This window comes from Haliotis asinina, chromosome 10, assembly GCF_037392515.1.
Source record: "Haliotis asinina isolate JCU_RB_2024 chromosome 10, JCU_Hal_asi_v2, whole genome shotgun sequence".
Classification (NCBI taxonomy): domain Eukaryota; kingdom Metazoa; phylum Mollusca; class Gastropoda; order Lepetellida; family Haliotidae; genus Haliotis; species Haliotis asinina.
The window spans coordinates 46,399,824-46,415,139 of record NC_090289.1 but is presented as its reverse complement, the minus strand read 5'-3'; the positions used below and the strand labels follow the sequence as shown (position 1 = coordinate 46,415,139).

Below are 15,316 nucleotides of genomic sequence, written 5' to 3'. Positions count from 1 at the left end.
GCTGATACATGTTCTGAGCATGGTAGATGGGAAGGGAAACAACTTTTAGTATAGTATTGATGTAATCCATTTTGGGAAATATTTCACAGTATGAAACGGAAATTGTTCTTTTCCAAAGTGTTTCAATAGATATTGATTTCGTTTGTTAAACATGATTATATAATTACTGTAATCAGTATATATCGTTTATGCATGTTTGCACAGATAATATGATAATTGGAACAGATCTTCTACAGGGAAATTCTACATTCTACTAGTAGTAGTCTCAGCAAACAGGTACATTAAACATTTATAACAGAGAAAATCTTGAGCGAATAAGTTATGGATAAATTGGCACTATAACGGATCTTCCCGCAAATTCCTTCATTGACATGCATTGGAACATGAAAATATATCGATGTATGTTATTTCATAGACCAATCTAAAACTTTCACAGATGTCGTTTACATGCAGCAGGAGCGTGTGTTTTTTTATATTTTGCTTACTCTCTTTATGAAATATTCACCCAACAAGGAGAATATAGTCAGCATGTGACTACTTGACCTTCTGCAAGGAGTTACACTGCGAACATGATCTGTACGAGTGAATGTTTTATGCTTTAGTTATCCGAGTATCGGTTACACATTTTATGCGCTTTTGTAGGTTAAAATGTGAGCAATTTCAAAGCGAAATATGATATGAAGTATGAGTGTATGGGGATTATGATTTTACCTTTGTACAAATACACAATTTTCATTCAACACTTAAATTAAGTGATCCATAAAACTTGGTTTGCTTTCAAAGTTAAGTGAGTTTACTGGCTTGTACTAGCCTTAACTTCTGTAACTAAGCCTGTAGTAGTCCTGTCTCTGATATACCTTGCTTGGTATTACCATTTTGTAAATGCAGTTGATGGGCTGTACATGTTTAAACGTCTTCTGCTTATAGTTTCAATAATCCTTATGTAAGTAGATCATTGTTTGGAAGCTGTTTACCTACTGGCAGGGTTTAAGCATCTGTTAGCAATGTTCCAACTGTATCTCAGAGAGGGGGTGTTTGTTTGGCTGGTGGGTGTTCCAATCAAACAGGGCTAACAAGGATTTATATGTCACGTAGAAATTCGTTTCACCGTAGTATGAGCGAAGCAAACAGCTTCATCCTTCAAAACTGTTGTATTTCCTGAGGGAAGCATCACATTTCAAAATGCAATGGTATTTGTACGAACATACTTTGACATATTTCACAAAATATTAAGTTTTGGGGCTGATTCTGATCTGGAACGAATCACAGGAAACTTGAAATTCTACCTGAAGGGAACACCAACGCAAATCCTGTTTATTGAAGTCACGACGACTTTCCTTGAGGCAACGGTGACGCCACTCAAAGGGTGTTGTTTCCTATGTTTCATGATGTTTCGTTAACTGACACTATCTTATATCTACAAATGCGAAACAGTTTTGTTGTGAACTGTGAAGATTGTCTTACCACGAATGACAATCAGGGATCAGTCAAAAGTCATTTCGTTTAAGTGTACCATAAAGAGTCTTACACTCAATATGAAACACCAATACACATAGCATCAATAATTTCCACTGACAGAAAGAAGTCCTGTTCAAATGATTTCTGCAATACTTGCGCGATGTTGATATACTGAATCTACATATTTGTTTTTCCATTTGATCTTAATGAGGACGTTATATTAATAAACTGAACTGGACGAAACATAAATAAATGGTGACAGTGTGATGTGATGAAGGGAAACAGGTGTCAGGCAGGTCGCGCTAATAACGCTGGACAGAACACTTGATGACGCTTTAATGTCGCCAGTCTGTACATGGCATCGACGTTAGAAGGCAATGCATTGGGCTTGCATCCGGAAAGAGATGCTTGCATACAACTGGCGTGGAGATAAAAATCTGTGAAGCACCAACAGGTCTCCGGATGAGTGAAAGTGGAAAGCCATATAGATATAGGGATAAGACAGTACTGAATACTGCAGCGCCTCAAGTGCAATTTGACTCCAGTCGTCGTTCTGTAGACAGCTGTGGTATATATTACTTATGAAATGGGTCTTCGGAATGGCGTCATGTTTCTTAGGAATATGGCAATTCTTCGGATGCCAGAATGATCTCTTAGTAGACATTCTCGAGATGAGGGTGTTCTTCCAGTACCTTGGAGAGAGGATAGTGCTACTCTATCAGCAGTCATCCTTGCAAGGGAAGAGGCCTCCCTGTACAAGGATCAACACGTGAACCTTGAAACCATCTTGAACAGACAGATAACAGAAGTCACCAGCCATCCTTGAGGCACATCTAATTTCTCTACACAAGGAGCAGCTATGGACCCAAGCCGTGGACAGCCACACACCAAGCACCTCAACCAATAGACTGAGCGTCTGTTCTCTAAGGATTTTGTCTGTTCTGTGAGTAGTTTTCTCCAGGAATTTACCGATCGTCTCATTTATAGAACGCTATGGGGACGGAAGTGATTATGTTCTTAGGGGATAAGTACTATTTCCGCAGCAGACAACGAAAAGGTCTTGGTAGGGTTACGAATGTGAACCGAAAGTGGTTCCGTTCTATGGTGATGAAACACCATTTCCGTCGCAGACTGGTGGGGATACGAACAGGGCCATAATATTATATTTATCTGTGTTCTATGTGTCTTGCTACATGAACACCAATCACAGTTAGTTGGCACTTCAAAGAAATTTGGTTACGGTCGTGAGATATATGTTTTTAGGTTTCCTCCTGCACTGTTTCCATAGATTCTTTGGCGCGTATATGGAATTCGTATAAAATATTGGCGTCCATTGATATAGACGTTCGCGTATATGTTAGCAGTCGGGACGCAAAGGTTAAGGCATTGGTTGCATAACAATCTCAGACTAGGAACTCTCTGACTCCTGACGAATCACCACTGCATCGCAATATTGAAATCTTTTGTTTCATTCTATATCGACACATACCATTTGCTAGAAATAGCTGATTAATTTATGGGCACACTACCTAGTTTACAATCGTGTAGTGATGACCAGAAGCAGTAAGCAGTGTGTGAATATGGGCGAGCAGAAAATGGGTGTGTAAAACATGATTTTATGTTACTTTGAGCTCTGTTTCATCATCAGAGCACATAGCATTGAGTACAAACGGACAAGGTCTTCGTCATTAATACCACATCGCTATAACTGACTGAACTGTAAAACGGATTTGAGAAGAACAAGGACTGTATTTCGCTTTCTTCTGATGGTGGCTTCGCACGTGGTTCACAATGGAAGGGGAACTGTTGTATACAAAACTTTGTCAAACCGAGGTGTACCATGATAGTGTCAGGCAGCTGAACTATTGGCATATGGCATTATAAGTTAAATTGTCTGTGTCGAGGATAGGACACTTAATATAAGGTATTCTATATGCTACAATGTTCCGTAATGGAATTTATAAGATGTTGTTACGGACGGACGTTAAGTGTATGTGGTATGTACATGTTTAAACATGCCATGTTTAAACTATCTACGCATGGGTTTTGCTCAAAACCTTAACTATTAGTTGTACATAGTCATGTTACGTGTGTGTGTGAGTGAGTGAGTGGGTGAGTGAGTGAGTAGTTTCACTCCACACTCAACAGTTCTCCAGTTATATGACGACGATCTGTAGATAATCGACTTTGGACCAGACAATCTAGTGATCAAATGATGCTAAATTAATTTCATTAAATGTGTTATTTGTTCCTGTTTGCTTCCTACATTTGTCTTTGTCTTCCGTGGTTTGTCTGTGTGTGCCAGATTAAGTTAATAATCATTGTCTTTGGCACGTGGCTTGATTTAAAATGACCACTTGTTCATTAACTACTTGATCAATACTTGCCTACGCAGACGCACTGTGTAACTACAGTTTGTTCCGAACGTCGGACTGAGAGAATTAGCAGCTTCTGAGACTGAAGTTCAATAACTCAATGTTAAAATATATGTCTTCCGGTGCCACTGTAGAGTCGTATGAGTATGCTTGTTTGTTTTAAATTCATCCAGGCCGCGATCTCTAAACGACCGTTTATTCAACTTTAACAGGACTGATCCTTTAAATTAGCATTTTCTAGACTCTGACTCTGGACTTATGAAAGAAGAGGAGACAACAACTGTATAATTTCTTTCAAAAGATAATTTTAAGTTATTCGATGTCATGTACGCCACTTTCGCAGCTCTTTGTACGTCTACCTTGAAGTATGGGACTTACGCTAGTCGCAACTCCTCTGGTAATTTTATCTTAATGTAGGGTGGAATAGCAACGTATTTTAATTCCGCGTTAAAGTGTGGGACGTACGCAAGTCGCAGCTCCTCTGGTAACTTTATCTTAATGTAGGGTGGAATAGCAACGTATTTTAATTCCACGTTAAACTATGGGACGTACGCAAGTCGCCGCTTTTCAGTGGTAATTCTAGGTTAAAGTAGAGGAATAACGTTATCAATAGTCGCTGATCTTCACCTATTGTAATTCAGTGTTAAATTATGGGATAATTAAATGGAAGCTTTTACCCGTGGTAATTTTACGTTTATGTTGGGGAATAGAAATAGTCGCTTTTCATTGCATCTCTACGGTAAAGTATGGGCCTATTTTAAGTCAACGTCAATAGTGGATTCTCTGAAAATCTTCTACGTCAGCGTAAACGATACCAATAGCGATAGTAGCTTCTCTTCAGGTATAGTACACTTACATAAACAATTGTTTTAACGATTAACAATTAAATTTATAATTTAACAATTGTCGTTTCTCTTCAGCTATTGTAAATCTGTAACGAATGAGGACAATTTTGTAGACAACTTCATATTCTTTGTAGGCGACGTTTTGAAACTGATCCTAATGTCGTTGTCTAGCAAGCGGAATTAAGAAGCTGTATGTCCATAAGAATATCCCCATTCTTCACCCCTCAACTTCTAAAATGCCAGTCAAACAAGTATTGTAAGTCTGTGTTTGGGAATATCGAACTATTTTATGCAAGTTTACGTTTGTGTATGGGAATCGAGAGTGCTTTTGTAGGCTGACGTTAACGTGTGGTACACGGGGCATTCACAACCTTTCAGGTATTGTGGAGTATACAAATATGAGCTATTTATCTACTGTGAATCCACAACAATAGTCGATCTTCTTCAAATATTATAAGCTATGTTAGAGTATCTTCATTCTTTAATGTCTAAGATTAATATGTGAATTACGATCGTGATATCCTTTTATCTATTGTATGTCTACTCTTAACTATGTGAATCACGATGGTCGCATCTCCTCATCTATTGTGAGTCTACACTTAATGTGTACTCTTTATGTGAATGTTCATTGTCACATTTCTTTACCTGTCGTAAGCCAACGTTTAAGTATGTGAATTGCGATACTCCCATTTCTTTACCTGTCGTAAGCCAACGTTTAAGCATGTGAATTGCGATAGTCCCATTTCTTTACCTGTCGTAAGCCAACGTTTAAGCATGTGAATTGCGATAGTCCCATTTCTTTACCTGTCGTAAGCCAACGTTTAAGCATGTGAATTGCGATGCTCCCATTTCTTTACCTGTCGTAAGCCAACGTTTAAGTATGTGAATTGCGATACTCCTATCTCTTTACCTGTCGTAAGCCAACGTTTAAGTATGTGAATTGCGATACTCCCATCTCTTTACCTGTCGTAAGCCAACGTTTAAGCATGTGAATTGCGATACTCTCATTTCTTTACCTGTCGTAAGCCAACGTTTAAGCATGTGAATTGCGATACTCCCATTTCTTTACCAGTCGTAAGCCAACGTTTAAGTATGTGAATTGCGATACTCCTATCTCTTTACCTGTCGTAAGCCAACGTTTAAGTATGTGAATTGCGATACTCCCATCTCTTTACCTGTCGTAAGCCAACGTTTAAGTATGTGAATTGCGATACTCCTATCTCTTTACCTGTCGTAAACCAACGTTTAAGCATGTGTGCGATACTCCCATCTCTTTACCTGTCGTAAGCCAACGTTTAAGCATGTGAATTGTGAGTCGCATCTCTTTACCTGTCGTAAGCCAACGCTTAAACATGTCAATTGTGAGTCGCATCTCTTCATATATTGGAGGAGAGCACGTAAGTATGTGAATTACGATGCCAAAGCTTAGTGAGTGTATGAGTCTGATTTGACCCCGCTTTAACAATATTCCAGCAATATTACCACAGGGTAGGGGGATACCATAATTTGACTGCACACATTGTATCCATATGGGGAATCGAACCCAGGTGTTCGGTGTGACGCGCGAACGCTTTAACCGAAAGTACACGTCATCGCCCCATGTCAACGCTTCGGTATGTGAATTACGATAGCTGCAGTTCAACTATTATTTTATCTAAGGGCGATTTGTTTGACACTGCTGGTGCGGCAGATGAACTTAGTGCTCTAAGTGTTCGTTTATCACGCTGAATAAGACATAAAGAAACTGAAATGCTTTGTTCACGTTCGTGCAGTGAATATACTTTGCTGTAAGGCGCTCAAGACCTTTTCCTGTTGCAGGACACGTTTGAAGATTCCAAAAGATCTACATGCTTTCGTGCTGCGTAATTGAATTATAGTTGAGATTTGTTGCCGCATTCTTCAGGGGATATGTTTCTAAGAAGACACGTATTCTCGTGTTCGGTCTATGTCAGTGCTGATATGGAGTGGTAAGGGACCGCTCATCACGCTTGCTGACTTAAATTTGTTCACGTGTGATTGTACAGAAGCTTCTTCTACTCTAGCTGATGTTCACACAAAGTATAAGAGTCTGCTTTTTGTCCGCCTGCAGCATTATTACAATATCACTTCGGGAGACAACAGAAATGGACTTCACATATTGTACACATTCCACATATGATTCCACATATTTGGAATCGCGCCCGGGTCTTTAGCGTGACGAGGGGCGCTACAACCTTCAGGCTACCCGCCACCTCCAAAAGGGCGATGGGACAACCTTGCGGTTATAGCGTTTGCTAGGCTCGCCGACAGCTCGAGTTCGATTCCCCATATGAGTTAAATGTAAGTCTTTTTATGGCACTGGGATATTACTACATGACACTAACAAGTAAATATTGACATAGTCCAGCGGATAGTGGTATAATTATGCATTTTCATGTTACAAGCATGAAAATTGGCAGATATGTTGCTTATACTACAAAAATAAGATACAGATAGGGAGGCATTGAAAATTTAAGATGGCCGCCATTTTTCAAGATGGCCGCCATTTTCCATTCAGAATTACACCATCAGACACTTAGATTCAATGTAAATTCCACAATTTTCAAACAGTATGCACGAATTAGGCCACATATGATGCTTGCACTATAAAAATAATACGCAGATGGAAGAAGCTGTGTAACAAACTGCGTTCGAAAGAAATAACGCTACTGACTATACCCACCCACCAACAGAAAGCTAACAGAAAACAAATAACCTTCCAGAGGAACCAAAGCCACATTTAATGTATAACTATTGACAAGGAGATCAGTAGCAATCGCGGGCTTGAGTCCTAATCCCACAACGATAGGACAATAGGCTCTTTGAAGTGTTGAATATATCAGGCCCTTACTGTCCAGTTGTTGAAGCTGGAAGATGGATTGTTGAACAACATTTGAAATGCATTTGCTGGAAAGGGAAAGCATCATGCACGCTAGGTGAGGAGAACTGGCCCTGATGGTGATGAACTCTATCGATCGGACAACAGATGTCGTGTTAGGGGAAGAAATAATTAGGAGAGGTTATCTTGGACCAGTTTTTTATGGTCTCCAACGAGCAATGGGAGTTGAATCAAGCTGTCTTTAGAGCTGATATACTGTCTCTTCGGAGTTTGATGCAGGTTAAACAACTGTATTCAGGACGGGCAAATATACTGAACTCTGCCCTAAATTGAAACACACGTAGCTCTTTACAGTGAAGCATTCGTTCTAGTGATGACAGGGGCATGTGCCACGTTACCTGAGCACTGAAATATGTGCATTACTGATCAGTTCAAAACATGAATTATTGAACAGTTAAATGGGCAATATGGAGGATTGTATGACTAAGTATATTTATAAAAATGTTTTCTCTACAGTGAAACCTTCGTGCTGTTGGTTGGTTTGGTTGGTTGTTGTTTGTTCACACTCAGCAATATACCGCCTGTATCTGCAAATAATCGAGTCTGGACCAGACAGTCCAGTGATTACCACACACGCAAGCATTTACAGTGTTATACAATGCATGGAGGGATATCGACTCGTGCATTACTGAAAACTAAAGCATGTGTGATACTATCATTGAACACTTAAACATGACCATTACAGATCACTGAATGACGAGCATTACTGAACATTGAAACGTGTGATCTACTGAGGTATGTACGCTATAGAACATGGATATTCGTGTCATACTGAACACTAAAACAAATGTGCATTACTGAACATTGAACCGTGTATATTAGATACCACTAAGACAAATAATTACAGGATAACGGGCTACGCGGAACAAAAAGCATACGCATTACTGAATACTCAGTCATGGTATTACTGAACACGGAGACATACGCATTACTGAACACTGAAACGTGTGCATGTTCTGAAGCACGGGCGATGCAGGATTCTGGGGTGTGCAGTACCAAATCCTGCATTGTTGAATACTGAGACACATACGCAGTACTGAACACTAAGGCATTGCCATAACTGAACATGGAGACATACGCATTACTGAACACTGAGGCATGGCATTACTGAACGCGGAGACATGCATTATTTAACAAACACATTATTTGCCGTGATATGCGCATTACTGAACACATATGCATTAGTGGGACAGCATCATCTATCAAAACACAGTAGGCTTATCTCCTAATTGGCCAGTTAAATGATCCGTACATAACAGCTGATGGACGAACACACCAATAGCTCACTGAGGGCTTAACGAAGCACCCAGTCGGGGTTCCCCGATATACAATGACACAGGTCAGTCCAACTGTTCCATACTGCTGGAGCCGTATTCTGTTTTAAAGATCGATATTTTACGATTAACCTTCGGTTTGATTGACTACGCGTAATCAGAGAAAAGTAGTCCTGCGGTGATTTCGTCATTTGTAGAAGCCGTGTGAAGGCTCGCCAGATTCGTGGTAACACACACCGTTGCTGAACTGTTTTGCAATCAAGTGTGAGAATTTCTTGCCAAAATGATAATCGGAAGGGAAGTGCCATACTTCACTTGGTCAGAAGCACACGACTAACAGAGTGACCAGATGCAAGGAGCTATATGGTCACTCTTGACTTGACGAAGAAGAGAATCGACAGAGACCAAAGGTGAAAGGCTCGATTAAAATCATTGGATGCTATACTGGGACCGTTCCAGACTGATAAATACCACATATTGACAAAAGAGAAATGCGAATTGGGAACGGCACGAGTGGACGACAAAATCGAAACGAGCGCAAAGCATTTGTTAGAAACATCCGCATCCACCAAATGATGTTGTAACATAGATTAAACAACATTTGTAAATAACATTTGAAGGGGCGAAACGTCGCATCTATTTAATCTCAGGAAAGTGAAAATGCCCCCGGTATCTGTTCCAGAATACGCTTTGCAGCCATGTGGTATATTTTACATGTGACAGGCAGTTTCTAACTTAACTAACTTAAAGGTATAACCTTTATTCCTTTTGAGTCAAATGTAAATATTATAGGCGTCGACTTCATGAGGTCGGAAGGAGCATTTCGTTAGAACGAGGTAAGTACGGATATTGAGGCGCCATTGCTGTTTTACATTCTGTTGCAATGCCACAAGAAGGAATGTTTCGAACGTCGGTCTTACTGTTTACGTAACGCCACTGGGAAAACATTCTGGATTGCAAATGCCTTGACGTCACAAGAACACAAAGGAAAGACTTGACAGTCACTTATGTTGTTTATGTATACTTTTTCATAACACCATTTAGGAAGGAAGTTTTGACATCCAACGTTGCTGTATGCCTTCTTTTTCAGTAATTGACACAAGTGGCTGTGCAACGTAAAATGGGAGGTTTCAAATGCTAGTAGCTTTACGACACGAGAAAGGGAGGTTTAATGTCGGTTTCGTAAAGACGTAAAAGTGGGGATTTCAAAGGATATCGTCTTAGTGAAATAGGTAAGGAAGGTTTCAAATATTAGACTTTGAACGACACAAGAAAGGACAGTTCCAAATGTTAGTATCTGAGCGACAGAAAACGTTAGTATCTTAGTGACATAAGATTGTAAGGTTTCAAATATCGGTAGTTAACAACGAAAGAAAGGACGGTTTCATATCGCAGCGGTGTAACGACACAAGAGAGGGAAGTTTTCCATATGTCAGCTCTCAACGTTGTTTAAATTTATAGAAGGGCTTGAGTCAACATGTCATAAGTGTTGACTTCGTGATAGAGAACTCACTGTCACTTACATATAGTATGAAGGGGAGCAGCGGCTCCTCGCTAAAGTCTCCTCAAAGTACAAGATTATCCATGAAAGAATGCGCGTTATTGTTTGATAACGTGCTGTCGAAGAGCTTTACTCCCGCTTTCTTCAATAATCACTGATTTTTGGAGTGATACCTCATGTCATCTTGAGATGAAGCAGTTTGTTCAGACTCTGTCTGAAACAGGGCAGCTGGAGGTACATGGATCGCAAATGAATGTTACCTCTGACTGTTCTATAATCTGTGCCCTGAGTTAAACTGGGCTATGCTAGTCTCACTTGCTTCCATGGAAAATGCAAATGATCAAACACATTCCATATTCGTAAAATGTCCAGTGTTACCACTCCACTATGTGTTTGCCTGATTAGCGATTTTGTCACGTGCTTGTGTTCACTAATTACTATAAAATGTCAATGATACTTGCTCTGCCCTAAAGGTTAACGTATCCTGCCCTACCTGAGAGTGGCACAAACACACGCAAGGGCATGCCAGATAAGTCAACATTTGTTGTTTCCTGTCGTTATAAACTTTGAAATAAACAGCAAACGTAGGACACGTGTCAATTATAGTATGGGAGAGGAGAGTACAGTGAATATTAGAAGTCACATTCCCATTTCCAAGTCAAAAGACGAGGTAGGATAAGGAGCCGATTTTTTGTTCGAATAGAATTTACAGAAATACACAGATTACTGAAGGATTTTAAATATTGGCATCAAGAATCTCAGACATGTTCAGGTATTTGACAATAAGCCTTATTTACACTTGACAACACACATTGGTGTCCCGCATATTAGAGAGGTTGGAGGGAGAAGGGTAGCATGTGAGCTCCAAGAGAAAGTCTAACTATATATAAGGTCGCATGTGAGCTCCAAGAGAAAGTCTAACTATAATATGGGGTAGCATGTGAGCTCCAAGACAAAGACTAACTATATATAAGGTCGCATGTGAGCTCCAAGAGAAAGTCTAACAATATGCAAGGCCTAGTTACAGGAATTTGCTTGGATAACTGACTTATGTAAAGCACTTGTTTATATTCCAGTCTATGAAAATAGAGTCGTTTCAGCGCCTGTTAGATTTGTCCATAACATACATCCACCGGAACACATTTTACATCTGGCAAAATTAAGCAAATTCTGTAGGTCAAAATATGTTGTTAACTTACCTTGTCCTTTCCAAGCGTACTCAACGGCATCCGCAAATCTATAAACAAACATAATATCTCCCAATATATTCCTTTTGATTTGTTTAATTTCATGTATTGGTGATGCTAGATTGGTTTGCCCTTTGTTACACCCGAACATACCATAACCAAACAAACGTGTACGTGTTAATCACTGAGAGTTATTGATGCCAGGATCTTAAGCACATATAGCACTGTTTATATATAGACGATGTTTCGCTAAGCTGGCAGTAACTGGGGCCATTAAACCATGTGTGTAATTGATGTGCATGAACAACTCTGCGGCTTACAGTAGAAGAGACTAAACGTGTCCATTAAAGCAAAGATGTATCGATTCGTGTAGTACAATGTCATTTAATCACCGGCTATTTAATTACGGTGAATGATTACAGGTTTTGTTACATATTAATTGTTTTTTAATTTGCTAATTTGATTTGATAAATGATGTTCGACAAGCCAGATCATATATCAGGGCTGTCTTGGTATTCATGGTATGGGTGGTATTTTAAACACATTTAAATGCCTACTTTGGAGAACCTTTATCTTCATTACGTTTTCTCAATTTATTTTTCAGTTGACGTGAAAGACTTTAGTCATTGTGATGTCGATGCATATTCTGAATTTGCCACTAGTGCTGGGGACATGCTATGTGAGAATGTTTGCATTTCTCTGGCATTTCCTTCATCGATAACGTGCAATATTCCACGTTGTTAACCTTTTCACTATCACAATAATCATTAATGGTAAATATTCTACATCCAAAACAGGTCGAGAAGAAGGGTATCGTGGTTCAAAGTATTAACTGCATGCAAAAAAACATACTCATACTGGAAACAAATGAAGGTGCGTCTTTGCTCTATACTCACCTCAACATAGTCGAGAAAAGAGTGATGTTAAATACTCATATTTGCTACTTACTGTCTGTCTAGTGATTTACAAGCCGAAGACCAGGAGTCGATATGGGTATAATGTGTGAAGCCCAATTTCTGGTATCCCCTCTCCGTGATATTGCTGGAATATTGCTAAAAAACGATGTAAAACTAAACTCACTCACTCTCATGATTTAGTTATACATGTTTTGGGCGTCATGGTTGACCCTGATGTCTCAACTGTGTAGCTAGCTGTGTAGAGTTGCCTACCTTGCGTACCTTGAGTACCTTGAACGCATCAGAAAGTGTCGTCCGCATTCGGCTTCTAGGGTTTTCCGTGACGATGGGGTAGCCTAATTGGTAAAGCCTCCGCTCTTTACGCTGAAGACCCGGGTTCGATTCCTTACATGGGTACAATGTGTGAAGCCCATATCTGGTGTCCCCTGCTGGGATGTTTCAGGAATATTGCTAAAACTCTGTCTTCAATATCAAGTTAAGTCGACCTGGCGTGGTATAGTTTAAATACTCAATCGTAAATCAAATCTAATCTGATTGGTTGATAAACGTGATGGACTGGTATTCGATTCCCGGAAGTTGTAAGACTGCCTACAAACACATAGAAATATCGCGCACAATTCTATTGTTGCGTTGTTGTCAGCAGCAGTGACGTCATTCAAATCATCTTGTGACGTAAGGTAAAATGACGTCACAAATGAGCAGTCAGATCCAAATGAATTCCCGTACTTCAAATGAAGAGATAAACGTACTGTGTTGGGGAATTAGATGAATGTTATGCAGAATTGTTAGACTCTATGGTTCATTTGGAACCGACCTTGAGTCATGGTAGAATACTCAATAACACTCGGAAATAGCCCTACGCATGATGTTTAGCCCATAATTCACACACAAGAACCGGTTTATTCAGAACCTGTTAATTCGACGGTTACCCGTGAAAATCGAATCTTAATCCGACAGTCAAATGAACGTGAACCAATGAACGTGAACCAGTGACTTAACCATTGAACGTGAACCAATGAACGCGAACCATTGAACGTGAACCAATGACTTAACCATTGAACGTGAACCAATGAACGTGAACCATTGAACGTGAACCAATGACTTAACCAATGAACGTGAACCAATGAACGTGAATCATTCCACGTGAACCATTGAATAAGCAATAACCAATAAGCGTGAACCATTGAACATGAACCAATGAACATGAACCAGTGAACACGAACCATTGGACGTGATCACATAAACTTAACCAATGGACGTGGACTTGTGAACGTGAACCACTTAACTTTACCATTGAACGTGACCCAACGTATGTGAATTAAAGTGAAATTAAAATGAGCGCGACAAAACAATAGTCACTGTCAGTGTGAGCTTCAGTCTACATCTATTTGTTTCGTAGTTATGAGTAATATAATCTGAAACCAGATCTTATAATTCTTATAATTAATCCTTTGCTGACTATTGAATCTATTAAAATCGGCCATTTTATACAGGTTTTGTTGAGAGAGTTGTCTGCAAGCGAAAGCGGTAAACTTGTATGAGAATGTATAGTGTTCAAGTTACGAGTGATTTGAAAACAATACTTGAAAATGTATACAGCTGTTTTGTCACTCTGCAAGGTTTACCTGAATTACCATCCTTAGAGGACTCGCCAACTGTAATGAAATAATTGATGAGTCAGCGATTACAGTAAGGTAGAATGTAGGTCCTCGGCAACCATTGCTGTTTATCTGAGAGTTCAATATGAAAGCCGAAGTTTTGGTTAAGTGTATTTATTACATTAAATCATTACATACGTAACACGTATAATTTCCATGTGTCTGCGAGGCACATGTAACAAGACTGCGGTTGTTGTGGAAGTCGTGGTGACTGAGTGGGTTAGAGTTTGAAGTGGAAATTAGGTACCTGACTCCGAGAGTAATGGAACATGTACTTTACTGAGAAAGTTTAATCCCGTATGTAACATAAGTGTTTTCAAGCTTGGAAATTGTATGAGCACACAAATTGCAAGATGTATGAAAACGCCAGGTAACACAATACAACACCCATATCAAATGCATCACCGTCGAATAACTATTTCGAGTTTGTTCTATTTTTTAAAATTTGAGTATATTTGAGCAATTTTGAGTATATATGTTTCTTTGCCTCGCAAATTACTGGCTATCAATCGGATGCGAGCTTATTTATTTGTTTTCATGTATTATAGTTATGTGTGATGTGTGATACGTATCGCGAACAACGGATATGTCGATACATTTCAGTTGTCAAGCTGACCAGTAGACCAGGTTCATTTTGTGGCTATTTGTTTTGTTCAGTGTACACAAGGCCTTTACGAACATATTTCGTTGTAAAGTGCTTAATTCCCAAAGACTATTTCACACTTCAGAGCCTGGCTATTCCACCTCAGAGTTGGGTATCAAATGACTCGATGTGGTTTAGATTAACTGTTTACATAAAACTAATCATATAAACGAATTGTAATTTTCTGCATCGTCACCGACGCATTAGTTGACATCCATCGATGAAAAGTACATAACGACGACTTTGCAAAATCGGGCCAAAGAAGCAGATACCTTTACTCATAGACTAACAGGCTAAACTACAGGACGAGTATAATGGCTTGACATTTCACAAGTAACACGATTTGGTTATCTCCCAGAGGTTCGTTAATAATTCAGAAGAACTTATAGGTGCCTGGAATACGATACGTATCACAAGGCTGTTTGTCTCAGAATATAATGAGGGCCTGAGAAGTAGGTCTGGCAAGCAGGCGTGGCAAGTAAGTTTGGCAAGCAGGCCTAGCAAGTAAGTTTGGCAAGCAGGCCTGGCAAGTAAGTTTGGC

The 15,316-nt window shown here is 39.5% G+C and overlaps 1 protein-coding gene across 1 annotated transcript in view; it reads left to right on the top strand.

The window, feature by feature from the left end:
• LOC137297693 (FMRFamide receptor-like) overlaps positions 1-15,316 on the top strand; it is a 176,750-nt gene that overhangs the window by 121 nt on the left and 161,313 nt on the right. The window lies entirely within an intron of this gene.